The sequence below is a fragment of the Salmo salar genome, chromosome ssa06, assembly GCF_905237065.1.
Source record: "Salmo salar chromosome ssa06, Ssal_v3.1, whole genome shotgun sequence".
NCBI lineage: Eukaryota > Metazoa > Chordata > Actinopteri > Salmoniformes > Salmonidae > Salmo > Salmo salar.
Window position 1 is genome coordinate 33,429,148 of NC_059447.1, and position 15,498 is coordinate 33,444,645.

A 15,498-nucleotide genomic window follows, 5' to 3' on the forward strand; every position below is an offset into this window, starting at 1 on the left:
AAACATTTGCAGTAAGCTTTAGTTGTCTTTTTGCACTGAGTCAATTCCTCACGCTGCTGTTTCCAACGTCTTATCATCGACTCATTAAGACCAAGCTCCTGTGCAGCAGCTCTATTTCCTTTTCCAACAGCCAGATCAATCGCCTTCAACTTGAAAGCTGCATCATATGCATTTCTCCGTGTCTTTGCCATGATGAGGGTGACAAAATGACTACCGTAATCAGAATGATGGGAAGTTTGAGAGCGCTCGATTTAATCTAAACAGTAAACAAAAAAGTTGTTTGACCTTAACCCTGTTCGGCAATTTCATTGGTCTAATGAAAGCTTCATGCCGCCAAAAAACTGAGCACGTCACAGAATGTGTTTTTTTGGAGAAAAAAAAAATGTAAGCGGGAAAAATCCATATATTAGCCGTGTCATTGTTTAAGCCGCGAGGTTCAAAGCCTGGAAAAAAGTTGCGGCTTATAGTCCGGAATTTACGGTATACCATAAGCTGCCTCCAATGTCGTTTTAGAGAATTTGGCAGTATGTTCAACCGACCTCACAACCGTAGACCACTTGTAACCGTGCCAGCCCAGGACCTCCACATCTGGCTTCTTCACCTGCGGGATCGTCTGAGACCAGCCACCCGGACAGCTGATGAAACTGCGGGTTTGCACAACTGAAGCAGCCGTGTCTGCACAAACCGCCAGAAACCGTCTCAGGGATGCTCATCTGCATACTCATCGTCTTCATCAGGGTCTTGACCTGACTGCAGTTTTGTGTCGTAACCAACCTCAGTGGGCAAATGCTCACCTTCGATGGCCACTGGCACGCTGGAGAAGTGTGCTCTTTAGGGATGAGTTTCAACTGTACTGGGAAGATGGCGTCGTGTGGGTAAGTGGTTTGCTGATGTCAAGGAATAAGCTACAAACACAATTGCTTTTTACCCATGGCAATTTTAATGCATAGAGATATCGTGATGAGATCCCGAGGCCCATTATCGTGCTATTCATCCTCCTACATCACCTCATGTTTCAGCGTGACAATGCACAGCCCCATGTCACAAGGATCTGTACACAATCCCTGGAACCTGAAAATGTCCCAGTTCTTCCATGGCCTGCATACTCACCAGACATATCACCCATTGAACATGTTTGGGATGCTCTGGATGGACGTATATGACAGCGTGTTCCAGTTTCTGTCACTATCCAGAAACCTCACACAGTCATTGAAGAGGAGTGGGACAACATTCCACAGGCCACAATCAACAGCCTGATCAACTCTATGCAAAGGAGATGTGTCGTACTGCATGAGGCAAATGGTGGTCACACCAGATACTGACTGGTTTTCTGATCCATGCATATCTGTATTCCCAGTCATGTGAAATCCATAGATTAGGGCCTAATGAATACATTTCAATTAAGTGATTTCCTTATATTAACTGTAACTCAGTAAAATCTTTGAAATTGCTGCATCTTGCATTTATATTTTTGTTCAATGTGTGTGTGTGTGTGTGTGTGTGTGTGTGTGTGTGTGCGTGCGTGCGTGCGTGCGTGCGTGCGTGCGTGCGTGCGTGCGTGCGTGTGTGTGTGTGTGTGTGTACACTGTATATAATTTGTTGTGTCCAGAAAACTAGTCTCAGGCTTTGACATGACTCGTTGCTAAAATGTTATTCATGAGTGTGCAGTCTGGTAACTGTTTTGTGGACCAACATGAAAGGGACCTGTGAGTTCCCCTGGTCTTCTTGCCATTCTCTATTTGCTTAAAAATGACATATAAACCCCCAAGCTAGCTAGAGTCAGGCCACCTGACTGACTTTGATCCTGTGCCTGGAAAAACATGTGTGAATCTATCCAACCCCACCCACACACTTAGTTTGAACACACACACACGCACACACAGAGAGAGCGAAAGAGAGAACAAGGAATGCTTGGAATCAGAAAATATAATGAATTGATACATATAATAGTTCATCTAACTATCACACAACCATATCAGATATCACCTTCCAATCATTGCATTGAAATGTAATAACTGTATATTAAAAAAGTGTCAGATAGATTGCTAACACATGGGTGCATCTGTGTCTGATGCCTTGGGGTGAAATCAGAACGAAAAGCCTCCAATGAGAAATGTGGCTGTTGGCCTACAGTGTGTGGACTTTCCCACACAATGTCATTTTATTTTCCTCTTCCTGTCATTGTATTTCTCCACCTGTCAAAGGGCATCCATCCAGACTCATTTTCTCTCAGCCTATCCTGGTCAGAGGCTCTTCCAGTCACAATTAATTGACCAGACAGTTTCTGGAAGCAGCAGCTGTGGCAGGATGCCCAGGAGGTTACATGCTTTCAGTGCTTTCAGCTCAAACCTGTTGCTGAGTCTTCTAAACTGTGTGAATTAATTTAAATCACGAATATATTGTCATGTCTCTGTCTGTTTGGGGTGTAAAGGTGATGCATCCTGTGATACTAGTGATTTGAACGTGCTTCTACAAGAGACTTACAGTCAGTGTCATGGTCGTGATAATGGACGGACCAAAGTGCAGCGTGATTTGAGTTCCACATCCTTTTATTAAGTGAAAACTTCTCAACAAAACAATAAACAAGCAACGACACGTGACTTACGTGGTGCAACAAGCACAAACACAAACAACATCCCACAAAAGCAGGTGGGAACAGGGACACCTTAAGTATGATCCCCAATTAGAGACAACGATAATAAGCTGCCTCTAATTGGGAACCATACTCAATCCCAAACATAGAAATGAATCGACTAGAACACCCCCTAGTCACGCCCTGACCTACAACACCATAGAGAGCCAAGGGCTCTCAGGGCGTGATAGCCAGACACGTACACACAGGAGGCCAGGAGTTTTGAGCAATCCGAATCATTAAGTATAAGTTGTACGTCAGTGAGAAACGTTGCTCAATCGCCTCCCAAACCACAAGGCAAGGAAGCTGTGACCTCACCATTCAGATTCGTTTGAATTAGCGAGGGGAAATGGCTTAATGATACATAGTAGGAAGCTAAAAACGTTCCACTCAGACACAATATTTCCATAAAGGAGTCGAGAGGAAGGAAAAGCCAGATGGTGTTAGTCATGTGAAGTGGTCAGTGTTTTTGCCAGCCATGTCGTTCTATTCATTCAATAATGGTCTTTATGGCTTCAAACCCTATGTGTTTGTATTTAGATGTACTTGAGCGAATCCAGTAATCTTATATTGTACTTTATGTTTATGGTACAGTATGTGATATCTACAGGAAATACCAAAACTGCTTAACTTTAACATGGAAGCAAAGGTGTTATAACGTCCTGTTAACTTGGGGTATTTCCCTTTGTAGCGTTCCTTGTTTCACTCAAAAAACACAGTCCTCACCTGCTAAGGTCTGTGACCAGACAACAATAAATCTCTTTTGAGAAAAAAAGCAAGTCTGTTGCAAATGACCAGTATCCGTTTAAGGTGTATGACATCTCTCTGACCTCAGGGTGATACCATATGAAGTTCATCTGTGATAAAAAGAAAAGCAGTGACGTGTGTATTATAGTGTTGAGCATTAGTATCTTGAACTCAAAAAGCCACCTCCAATCATCCCATTTTACACCTCAAAGCTTATCCTACATGGGTGGAACACTACACATTTCTGCTTACATTCCATGACCAAGGGGCTAATGGTAATACTTTGAAATGAAGTGTTGTGTAAAACCTTTTCTTTTTTTATATTCCATGGTCACTCTCTAAGCCAGGTCATCATACATGCTTGCTATCTCCACTGCCCCCCCCCCCCCCCCCCACGTCCCCCCACCCACCCACCTCATCCTTTTTGTCTTAACAAACAGCCAAGCTGGTGATTAATAACCACTAATACCATTGTGACAGTTAGGAGGGCCTCACACAGAGGCAGACGGAAATGGGATCTTTCCACTCAGGCAGAAGAGAGTTACTCATCTCAAGGTGAAATCCCTCTGTGATGCCCACGTTCTCCTTATTTACCTCAGGTGTGTCAGACCACAGGAGATGAGGGAGAGGAGAGGCTGGGTCACATTAGAGCTCTTATCACTAACTGCTGTAGTCCAACACATATCTCTTTCACATGAGGAACCAGACCAACCAATCGGAAAATAAGTCCAGTATCCTGTGGGTGGTTGGAATCAGACCAGTATCAAGTTATTGATTTACACTGCATCTAGACTGAGAGGCCACCACAGTGGCACAATGGAAATATTAGCAATCAAGTCGTAACAGTTTACAAGGTGTGCTGCATTAGAGTGTGGATGATAAACATTTATACAGATTCCATATCTTAATTTGATCAACCTGTTGTTGCAGGACTTTTTCCTAACGTCTAGTGTATTCCAGGTTTAAAAATACCTACACTGTAACATTTCTGATTTTATTTGCCAAAATGAAAAATGTGTCAAACCTTACAAAAGAAATATGAATTATAATTCACATTTCCTGTTGCGGCAGGATTATTTTCCTGCTGTAGCAAACTGGCTCAAATTAAAATCACCTCAAACTGTTAGATGAATGATGTAATGTACTTCCATCAATGCACTTGTACAGAAAGTGCTGGTAGAACATTATTGGTAAAGTAACTGATTCTCACTCTCTTGTAGAGTATGGTTCTTCTCCTGAGAGTAAACCACCTGATAGAAAAAAAGAACCTGATTGGATGGGGTTGTCCCTATTTCTGCGTCTAGATCTCACATTCTCACCCAAAACTAGACTGCTCCTACAGTGTCTCTCTCTCTCTCTGTAGGTGTGTGGGCGTGATAGGAGCAGAACATAACATTTCCCCATGGAGTCTGACACAGAGCAGCAGCGCCAGGGGAAGGAATACTGTCCTCCTTACACGGCTGTCAATCACATCACATAACTGGCATGGTTTCAAATGCTGCTGTCAATCATATCACACAGGGTGCGTGTGTGTGCATGTGTGTGTGCACGTGTGTGTGTGTGTGTGTGTGTGTGTGTGTGTGTGTGTGTGTGTGTGTGTGTGTGTGTGTGTGTGTGTGTGTGTGTGTGTGTGTGTGTGTGTGTGTGTGTGTGTGTGTGTGTGTGTGTGTGTGTGTGCGTCAATATCTATGTACGTGTGTGTGGGTTTGTGTGGATGTTTGTCTGTGGCTTTTGGTTCTTGGTGAGTCGGACACTGAGCATCCCTTGTGATTCGTGTGGCTGAGTCACGGGTAAAATCCCATCCCACTCTAGCCACCACCTCATGTTGGGGGTCTCTTCATGGACCTGACGGCTAGACCAGAGACCAGATCCACGATAGCAGGACTTGCTCCTGGGGAATCTGTCTGTGGCTGCCCAGTGTTAGATCCATTCACTCAGTCTAAACTTACTACAGAGCAAGCCCTAACAAAAAACTACAATTCAGTGTTGGACCTGTGCCCAAATGTGTCTCAAAGCAATTATGTTTCTCTTGAAGATTATTCTATCAGTGCCATCAGGGTATACTGGTGGCAGAGAGGGGGGCGGTAGTAGCTGCACGCTTAGAGAGGAAGGAAGCGTGAAAGAGAGAGATAACGGAACCGAGACAACAGATATGCAGACAGATAAGGCTTTATTACTCGACAGTGGAAATGTGGGCAAAGCAGCGAGAGTTGAAAAAGAAAGGTGATTAGTCCCAGACAGTTAGATTCTCCACCTCCCGTCCTTCCCTCCCTTGCTGCAAAATAACCCGTCTGCAAATAACGATCTAACGATCCACACACACACAGAAAGATATTAAAATCATAATGGCAATCATGTGCCGATCCCTCCCTCCATCTCTCATTCTTTCTCTCTGTGATTCAGCCGCACCGGGCCACAGCTGCCAGCTGCTAATGGCATCCAGATCCAGCCAATCTCTTCCTCCCTCTGTTATGCTCCCTGTTTTTCTGCACTATTTCAGTGGAACGGGACAAAATGGATGTGGAAATCCGCTGCACTTCAGTCAGTGAGTCAGCCCGCTAGGCCGCGTTTGAAGGAAAACCACACCAGGGCTTTGGAGAAGTAAAGCAGTTTGTTTTTCATAAATCACTGCCGAGGTTGTTTCTTTTTTTTCTGTTTCAAACGGAAGGTCTTTGTAGTTGTGTGCTTGACTGAAATACTGTATGTGTCCGTGTGTTTACACCCCGGGGACCACGTTAACAGAAACGCTATTAAAAAGGATTTAGTCTCCCTGGAAACTGAAAGGGAGTTGTGTGTGTTATTGCTGTGAGATGTGTATTGTGGTTTAACGAAAACATATTGATGATGGTGTCTGTGTGTGTGTGTGCGTGTGTGTTTAATCTTAATCAGAAAAGGGTGAGTGTTATAACGAATAGCGCTGTATGAGCAGCTCATGTATTAGTGTGTGGAAGTGACTTTACGCCCGTCTTCCTAAGTGAAAGCAACAGAAAGGGGAGGGAGGGTTTGCATGGACATGACAGCTATTGTTTTGAACACAATGTGTGTTTGTGACTGATGACGAACAAACGGCCTGCGACAGCAACTGGCAACCCTCCGAATGGAGCCTGACAGGCAGGCGACACAGAGAGAGCATGGGCTGACACAACACAACTGACAAACACAGGCCTTTACTCCCACCACTAATAAACAGCGCAGCCAGGCAAATGAAGACCATGCACTTAACATAGCCTAGAAGTATCTCTGTTTTATATTAACTACCTGATGACACTTTAATGGTAGCCTAACAACCGTGGCTGTGAAGTGGGGCTTTTTCTTACCAATTGTTATTATTACTCAGTGTTACTCATCAGTGGCAGCAGCAGCAGCAGCGTGGCCTCATGGGCCACATACCACAGCGGCCACAGTGGCACAAAGAGTCCAGTGAGACTGAAGCCTATCAATCATGTGAGGTCACTGTGGTTAAGCAGAAGGGAGAGTGGGACGGGGCCCTTTTGTTGTATGTTGGTGTGTTGCGGACGTTGACGTCATCCCTTGCGGAGACTGTCATTAAAGAGTGATAAATGTCCCATATATTGAAGAGGGGGGAGAGGTGCTTGGTTTGCAGGCTAAACGTTTTCTAATTGGGGGGTGAGGGTGTTGTGTGGTTGCAGGGGGCCAGGGGTCCTGGTGGGGGGGGGGGGGAACCTAACCGCAGAATGATGTCAGACCATTTGTGAAATGAACCGCTTTGAGGGTGGATGAATGGTCAAACAGAAAGGCTGTCCAGAAATAGAGGAAATAATGGCTATAAAATATGCGGTTCTCTCCATGAGATATATAAATACTTACCATTGTGTGGTTCTCCCATGTTTTACCTCTACCATGTTTTAGCTCTACCATGTTTTACCTCTACCATGTTTTAAATATCATCTTGACCACGTCTGGACAAGCACTTGGCACGCGCTTACCACATTCAATGACAGGTTGGAGTGACAAAAAATGATAGTTCAGTAGCAGTTAGGGGCCTTTTCAGGCCACTCTAGCTGCTGGAGGTATTTCTTGTTATCCAACCAAGTTTCAGTGTTGACTGCTAGGCTACTATCTCTGTTCTACACTTCAAAGAGCTCCGCCAGCGGTCACAGCCGGCCAGGCAGCTGCAAACGCAGGACGAGCACTGTGCGAGTCGCTTGTCAAAATTCGATACGGCACGCTGCAAAGCATGACAGGGCAAACTGTAGTGGAGGTATTCAGAGTCTGTGGAGCAACGCCGGGGGGAGCGCCGATAGAAAAGAAAAAATGATGACTCACCGAACTTCCCAAAATCCCCCTCCCCCATCACGATTTACGGGAACAGGAATGTTGTTTCCTTTTTTTTCTCCCAGTCCCAGGCATTTATCTTTTTTTGACAGGCTGTGGGGTCAGACTCTGGGTTAATGTTTGTCTGTGTGGCTGTTTAATCTTTCCTTCAGGCGAATGGGTAATTGTGGACGTGGCCATTTGAAAGTTTGTTAGCAGTGCGGGGGAAGGAAGGCTTGTTAGACAGATATCTCTTTGTTTTGGACCCAAAACCAGAGCATTGGCTTTTCTTTAGCTGGGCTCACCAACTGCCAAAACTTAATTTACCACCTTTTTAAAAGGGTTATGTTATTATACTGGTTATACTGGTTCATATAATCACTTAATAAGAAGCTTTTGGTTAATTAGCTTTTGGTTAATTGGATCCTGTCCAGTTGCCCTACATTTTTTGGCTTAAAACAGGCATAATTAAACAGACATTTCCAGAGCTACTGGGAATTTGGGGGACGTTTCCTCTCCATTGTTTAAGTATGGGATTTGTGTGAGCGGTGAGAGAGTCTGGATGGGATATGTCAATGGACGACAATGGGCATTTATAACACATTTATTTATCACAGAAATGTATACGGATGCCTATGAGACACTAATACAGTATATAGGCTTGCTGACTCTTCAAGTCAATGTTAAACCAATAAATGCACATAAGAGATATCTATGCATTATTAGGTTCCATTACATTGGACCTAGGTACAGTAGCCTACTATAGGCTGCAATTTACACACCAAAGTATTGTTTATCAGTGAACACTGAAGGCCAGGGCCCGCCCCACAGATAACAAAAGCAATGCATTGTGATAGGGAGAGGTGGAGTAGTGAGGTTGAGCTGCCTGAGATTAGGTCTGCTTTTCTCTGCCCTGCAGGGTGTGAGTGGGTGGAACTGTAGCTGACCCTTCATTAAAGGTTGAAAGTTCACAGGGGTCATGCTTTCAACAAAGCTCTAATCTTACCTTTCCAAACACCTCCAGAGTGTACCTGCTCACTCAGCTGTACTGCACTCTCCTATCCTTATCTTCTTTGACTACCTCTTTGTAGTCTTCATTGACTACCTCTTTGTAGTCTTCATTGACTACCTCTTTGTAGTCTTCTTTGACTACCTCTTTGTAGTCTTCTTTGACTACCTCTGTGTAGTCTTCATTGACTACCTCTTTGTAGTCTTCATTGACTACCTCTTTGTAGTCTTCATTGACTACCACTTTGTAGTCTTCTTTGACTACCTCTTCGTAGTCTTCTTTGACTATCTCTTTGTAGTCTTCATTGACTACCTCTATGCAGTCTTTTTTGACTATGTCTATACAGTCTTCTTTGACTATCCCTATGCAGTCTTCTTATCAGTGTTTATTTGATGGCAGTAACCATGGCTTGAACATCTTCAAACGATACGAAAACTGATGCAATGTGTTTAGAACATGACAGGAGTTTGTGCTGGAAGGAGAGAATCATCAGTCACTCAGTCTGTATGGTCACCAGTCAGTTCATCTGTCACTTGGTTGGCATGTCAATCAATGGAGCAGTCCATCCGTCACTGTGTGGGTGAGTGGAGTGGACAGCAATTCACCTAGTCTTGGATCAGTCACTAGATGCTGTCTTAGTGGATCAGTGTCTGGAGGTACAGGACGCCCTGCACCCCCAGACCTAGACAATGACTGGTCTGTTAACAGTGCTAAAGGCAGATAGATGGGAGAGCAACAGATGGGCAGCCAGCCCCAGCCTCCCACACTGGGGAACAGCTGGAATGAAGGATGCCAAACAAGTCAAGCAAACAGAGAGGAGAGGCTGGGATAGAGGAGGACAGACCATCAATGTTTTTATTTTTATTTTCTACAGCAAATATGTTTTGTTAAGATGTGTTCATTATAAATACAGTATATACATATAAAGTGGGTAAAACAGTATGTAAACATTAAAGTGACTATGTACAGTAAGAGTTAAATGTTGGACACACCTACTCAGTTTTTCTTATTTTTACTATTTTCTACATTGTAGAATAATAGTGAAGACATCAAAACTATGAAATAACACATATGGAATCATGTAGTAACCAAAAAAGTGTTAAACATATCAAAATGTATTTTATATTTGAGATTCTTCAAAGTAGACACTCTTTGCCTTGATGACAGCTTTGCACACTCTTGGCATTCTCTCAACCAGCTTCACCTGGAATGCTTCCCAACAGTCTTGAAGGAGTTCCCACATATGCTGGGCACTTGTTGGCTGCTTTTCCTTCACTCTGTGGTCCATCTCATCCCAAACCATCTCAATTGGGTTGTCGGGTGATTGTGGAGGCCAGTTCATCTGATGCAGCACTCCATCACTCCCATTCTTGGTCAAATAGCCCTTACAGAGTCTGGAGGTATGTTGGGTCATTGTCCTGTTGAAAAACAAATGATCGTCCCACTAAGCGCAAACCAGATGGGATGGCATATCGCTGCAGAATGCTGTGGTAGCCATTCTGGTTAAGTGTGCCTTCAATTCTAAATAAATCACTGAAGGTGTCACCAGCAAAGCACCCCCACACCATCACACCTCCTCCTCCATGCTTCACGGTGGGAACCACACATGCAGAGATCAGCCGTTCACCTACTCTGCATCTCACAAAGACATGGCGGTTGGAACCAAAAATCCCAAATTTAGACTCATCAGACCAAAAGACAGATTGCTCGTGTTTCTTGGCCCAAGCAAGTCTATTCTTCTTATTGGTGTCCTTTAGTAGTGGTTTCTTTGTAGCAATTCGACCATGAAGGCCTGATTCACGCAATCTCCTCTGAACAGTTGATGTTGAGATGTGTCTGTTACTTGAACTCTGTGAAGCATTTATTTGGGCTACATTTCTGAGACTGGTAACTCTAATGAACTTATCCTCTGCAACAGAGGTAACTCTGGGTCTCTTTCCTGTGGCGGTCCTCATGAGAGCCAGTTTCATCATAGCGCTCAAAGCTAGAATTAGCCATCCTGTGTGGTCCAAGAGTGTCCATCAGACCTGTGTGTGTGTGTGTGTGTGTGTGTGTGTGTGTGTGTGTGTGTGTGTGTGTGTGTGTGTGTGTGTGTGTGTGTGTGTGTGTGTGTGTGTGTGTGTGTGTGTGTGTGTGTGTGTGTGTGTGTGTGTGTGTGTGTGTGTGTGTGTGTGTGTGTGTGTGTGTGTGACAGCTCTGTGTGGACTCTGTGATGAGGATGAGGGGGGACAGGGGAGAGGGCACTCACAGGGTTAAAAGCGCTGCACTGCCCTGCCCCGGTGGAATTAAAGACAGGCTAGATGCAGGCATGTTGATTGCGGTGGACAGGTCCAGTAAACAGGGCCAGATTGCTGAGTCAGGTGGCTTGTCACTCTGGGTGAAGGGCTGTGGCTTCACTCTGAACCCACACTTGTTGACAAGCAGAGCTCAAGTGCTGCTGTATAATTAAGGTTGTTAGGGAAGGGCATCAATTGGCAGAGCTGCAGCCATCTGTAGCAGGGTAAACGGCTGAATATGGGTGTGTGTGTCTGTGGAGAATGTGGACAAGAAAAATTGGGAAGTTGTGCAAGCTTGGAGGTGTGGCAGGCTCTTTTTGAAAAGATTCTTTAGAATTTGGTCTCACACCCTATAGAGAGTGCATTTATAGATAAGTAACCACACACATACATACACACACATGCACACATGCGCGCACACACACACACAGCTCTGTATTACTATACTTATGAGGACTTTTTATTCTATCCTAAAATACTTCATTATGCCGGCAAGCACAGTCACGTAGCAACACAAACACACACATCCCCAGGTTCAACAGGGCCCCAACCATGCCACCAGGCAATCTCAATGGTCTCAACAATTTGGTTAAAGGGCGTATGGAATGTGTCTGAAAGGGCAAGGGCCAGGGTGGTGCAGGGTGGTACAGGGTGTTTCATTGTTTAGGCTGTGTGGGCGACGTGTGTGTTTGCAGTACTTCACCACGTCCTGTAGAGAAACAGGTTCAGGTGGAGTCTAGCTTATTATTAGTCTTACTCTGCAATTACTGAATGTATTACAATTGAAAAACAGTGTCCCCAAGCTCCTTCTAGCAAGATTCAAGCATTTGTTATTTGTAACTGATGACATACTGTATATACACTGCGTGTACAAAACATTAGGAATACCTTCCTAATCTTGAGTTGCCCTCCCCTTTTGCCCTCCGAACAGCCTAAATTCGCCGGGGCATGGTGTTCCAAAAGCGTTCTGGCCCATGTTGGCTCCAATGCTTCCCACAGTTGTGTCAAGTAGGCTGGATGTCGTTTGGGCGGTGGACCGTTCTTGATACACACAGGAAACCGTTGAGCATGAAAAACCCAGCAGCTTTGCAGTTCTTGACACACTCAAACCGGTGCGCCTGCCACCTACTACCATACCCTGTTCAAAGGCCCTTAAATCTTTTGTCTTGTCCATTCACCCTCTGAATAGCACACATACACAATCCATGTCTCAATTGCCTCACAGCTTAAAAATCCTTCTTTAAACTTTTCCTCCCCTTAATCTACAATGATTGAAGTGGATTTAACAAGTGACATCAATAAGGGATCATAGCTTTCACCTGGATTCACCTGATCAGTCTATATCATGAAAAGTGCAGGTGTTCCTAATGTTTTGTCCACTCTGTGTATGTTCTTCACTACAGATATGCAAGTAATATAAACAAACCAAACAAGCACTGGTTCTCCATAGGTTAAATAAACTGATATATTCCTATTAAGTAACTTGGCCTAAATTCAACATGGGAAAAATGCAGAAGGGCCAGTTAAATGTAACACAGTCTTGTCATAATGTAGCCTATAGATTGTTAAATACATTATACATTACACAGTGGTTGTATAATATAATCTCCATGTGTTGTGCAGAGCTAAGATGCTTCTTCCCAGAGGAGGTCAACCATCCTGTGTCCATGGGCCAGGGGCGGATCGGGACTAGAAATTAGCCCTGGTATTTCTAACATACCGGACCATTTTTTTTCTTGTGGCCCCCACACTGGCCCATTTGCCGAAATGCCAGATGGCCAGTCTACCCCTGTATGGGGCTCTGGTGAGGGGACAGCAGGCAGATCTCTTGTCAGCACCAGAACAAAGATGGTTCTGCATGCAGCGATGATTCATATAGGATTGCTATGCCTGATCGCATATGCTTCAAAATGAAAATGTTTTAACCATACAATACTGGCGCCATATTAGGCTACAACTGAAACATAACAACACTATAAAAGAGGAGAACTGGGCCAAAAACAGCTATCAATTGATATACACTGCTAAACCCTTTTCATCTTGTGAAATGTTTGTATCACCTTTCAAGTGAGCTCAGCATTGTGAACCTAACAATGGGTGGAGTTCTCACGTTGCCCAGAGAGAAGGCCCACCTGATGCCCTCAGGGGGTTTGGCCATAATCACAGGGATGCATGTAAGGACTCTCCCAAGGGGAGGCACTCCCTGCCAGGTCACTGTGACTCACCCTACACTGGCTGTGTGCTGCCTCTGCATGGGAGTGTGTGTGTGAGTGTGAGTGTGAGTGTGTGTGTGTGTGTGTGTGTGTGTGTGTGTGTGTGTGTGTGTGTGTGTGTGTGTGTGTGTGTGTGTGTGTGTGTGTGTGTGTGTGTGTGTGTGTGAGGGAGAGAGAGAGAGAGAGAGAGAGAATGGGTGAGAGAGGATTACACAAACTCTTACACTTAGCAATGCCAACCAAAAGTGTCTTTCTGAATGTAAAACTAGGTGAGTGAAATGAGGCCCACCTAGTTTTTAATGTCCAGATGCTATGGGAGTGATAGACTTGTACTCTTACATCAATTGGTTAAATCCAGTGTATTACCCAGTGCTAATGCCCTTGTTTTGATGCTGTGGATCTTGCTTTATAATAGGAGGTTGGTATGTTGTGGCTGTTGCATAGAGCGAGATCTATTTCAATAACATTGAGGGTCATCTCATCTTTGTTACATAACATAACCTGTAACTTAACTTCAGTGGTCCAAACTACATTGACCTATCACTGAGTCACCAGACAGGGCTAAACTACACAATAATAAAGTATAGACTAGCTACTCCCGGAACGATGTTCTACAGGCATCACTACAGTCAGTGGCACAGCACCCAGTTAGGCCAGGTCACCTTGTTTTTGTGTACGTGCATTTCGTGATGAACACTTATCAAATACCTGATATTGCCAAAGCCATAAATCTCTGTTTAGAGAGTGGAGGAAGAGACGGCCGATAAGGAGGAACAGTAAATCTCAGTCAGGTTTTTCCCTCCCATTTTATGTCTTTTCAGTATAACTGTATAGGCTGGATGACTTCATGTCTAGAGAGCTTGGGTTTTAATTGGACTTCTGCGTATCTCTCACTAACCCTGCACTCCCTCTTTCACCCCCACTGCTCTATTCCCTCTTTTCAGATAGTTTTGTTTTCCTGCATTTCCAACACCTGGCCTGGGAAAGAGCTGTGGGGAGATGAAACTTCTGCCAACATTCCAACAAATTCCAGCCCCAATGCCTGGGCACAGCAGTGGATTGTTCGCATTCCTTTATTTAAAGGCGCAGTGTGCTATTGTTTCTCACGACCATACACTTAATTCATGTGCAGGGATAGGCTAAATACATGAAGGGGAACTTGAGAGCTAAGATGTTTGCTCTTTATTCTTCTTATACACCAGTGCCAGATCAGCATGACATTATGATAGCCTTCAACAGAAGAACTCTGAACCATGTGCTCTGTACATGTGTGTCTACGCCATGGATAAAGTTACTGAAACCTGTGTGGAAAAGGCAATGATGTGAAAGCTGTGAAGTGTGTAGGTCCGTGAAGAGTGAATAAGGAACCATCACCAAATAGTTTTCCAACCGAAGAAACCACAACATTTAAAAAAAATTATAATTACCCAATCTTTTTCTGTTTGCCCTCCCCACCTCCACCCCTCCCCACTTCCCTGGAGGACGAATGTGCGTCAGACTGGGGTTGGAAAAGAGGAGAAGTACTGCTTTCTGACTTTCAGGAAGGAAACACATCTGGGGAATAATGTAAAGAAAGAACAAGCAAAAAGAGGAATTAGAGTGAAGGAGGGGGAGCGGGCCAAAAATAGTCAACCTCCTCTCAGGCCTCGCCAATATCCCCAGCCCACCACACGGTGTTAGTCAGCAGACCCCTCCCTCAGTGGATGACTAAACCACCGAACCCCCAGCCATGAACCTTACTTCCTCCCAGGTCTCATACTCTTTCTCTGGGTTATTCAGATTGCGACCCCCTCTCACTAACCAAACATGCACACACCCCTGAAGTGTTCCCCACAGGGGTCGGGTAGTGGGGAGTGTGGGAGGAAGAGCAGGTAAATATGTGTCAAAACCATTTCCACAAAGGATCACGTAAACCCAGTACTATAGTGTTGTAGCCTACCTATAGGGGAACATTTGATTCGTTAATGTCAAAAGGTGAGTGGAGCTGGTGCATGAAGTCAGGCGCAGGAGAGCAAAATGAGTGAGCAACATACTTTACTCAAAAAACAAAGGCACAAGGTAAACAAATACACTTGACCAATAACCAACGGTAAACATTACGCACGGGTGAACACAGCACCTGGAAAAACCAGCCATCATGAACCAAACTGAACATAGAAATAATCACACACAACAAACATGGGGGAAACAGACGGTTAAATACATGAACATGTAATTGGATAATGAAAACCAGGTGTGTAGAAAATAAAGACAAAACCAATGGAGAATGAAAGATGGATCAGCGATGGCTAGAAGACCGGTGACGCCGAACGCTGCCCGAACAAGGAGAGGGACCGACCTTGGCGG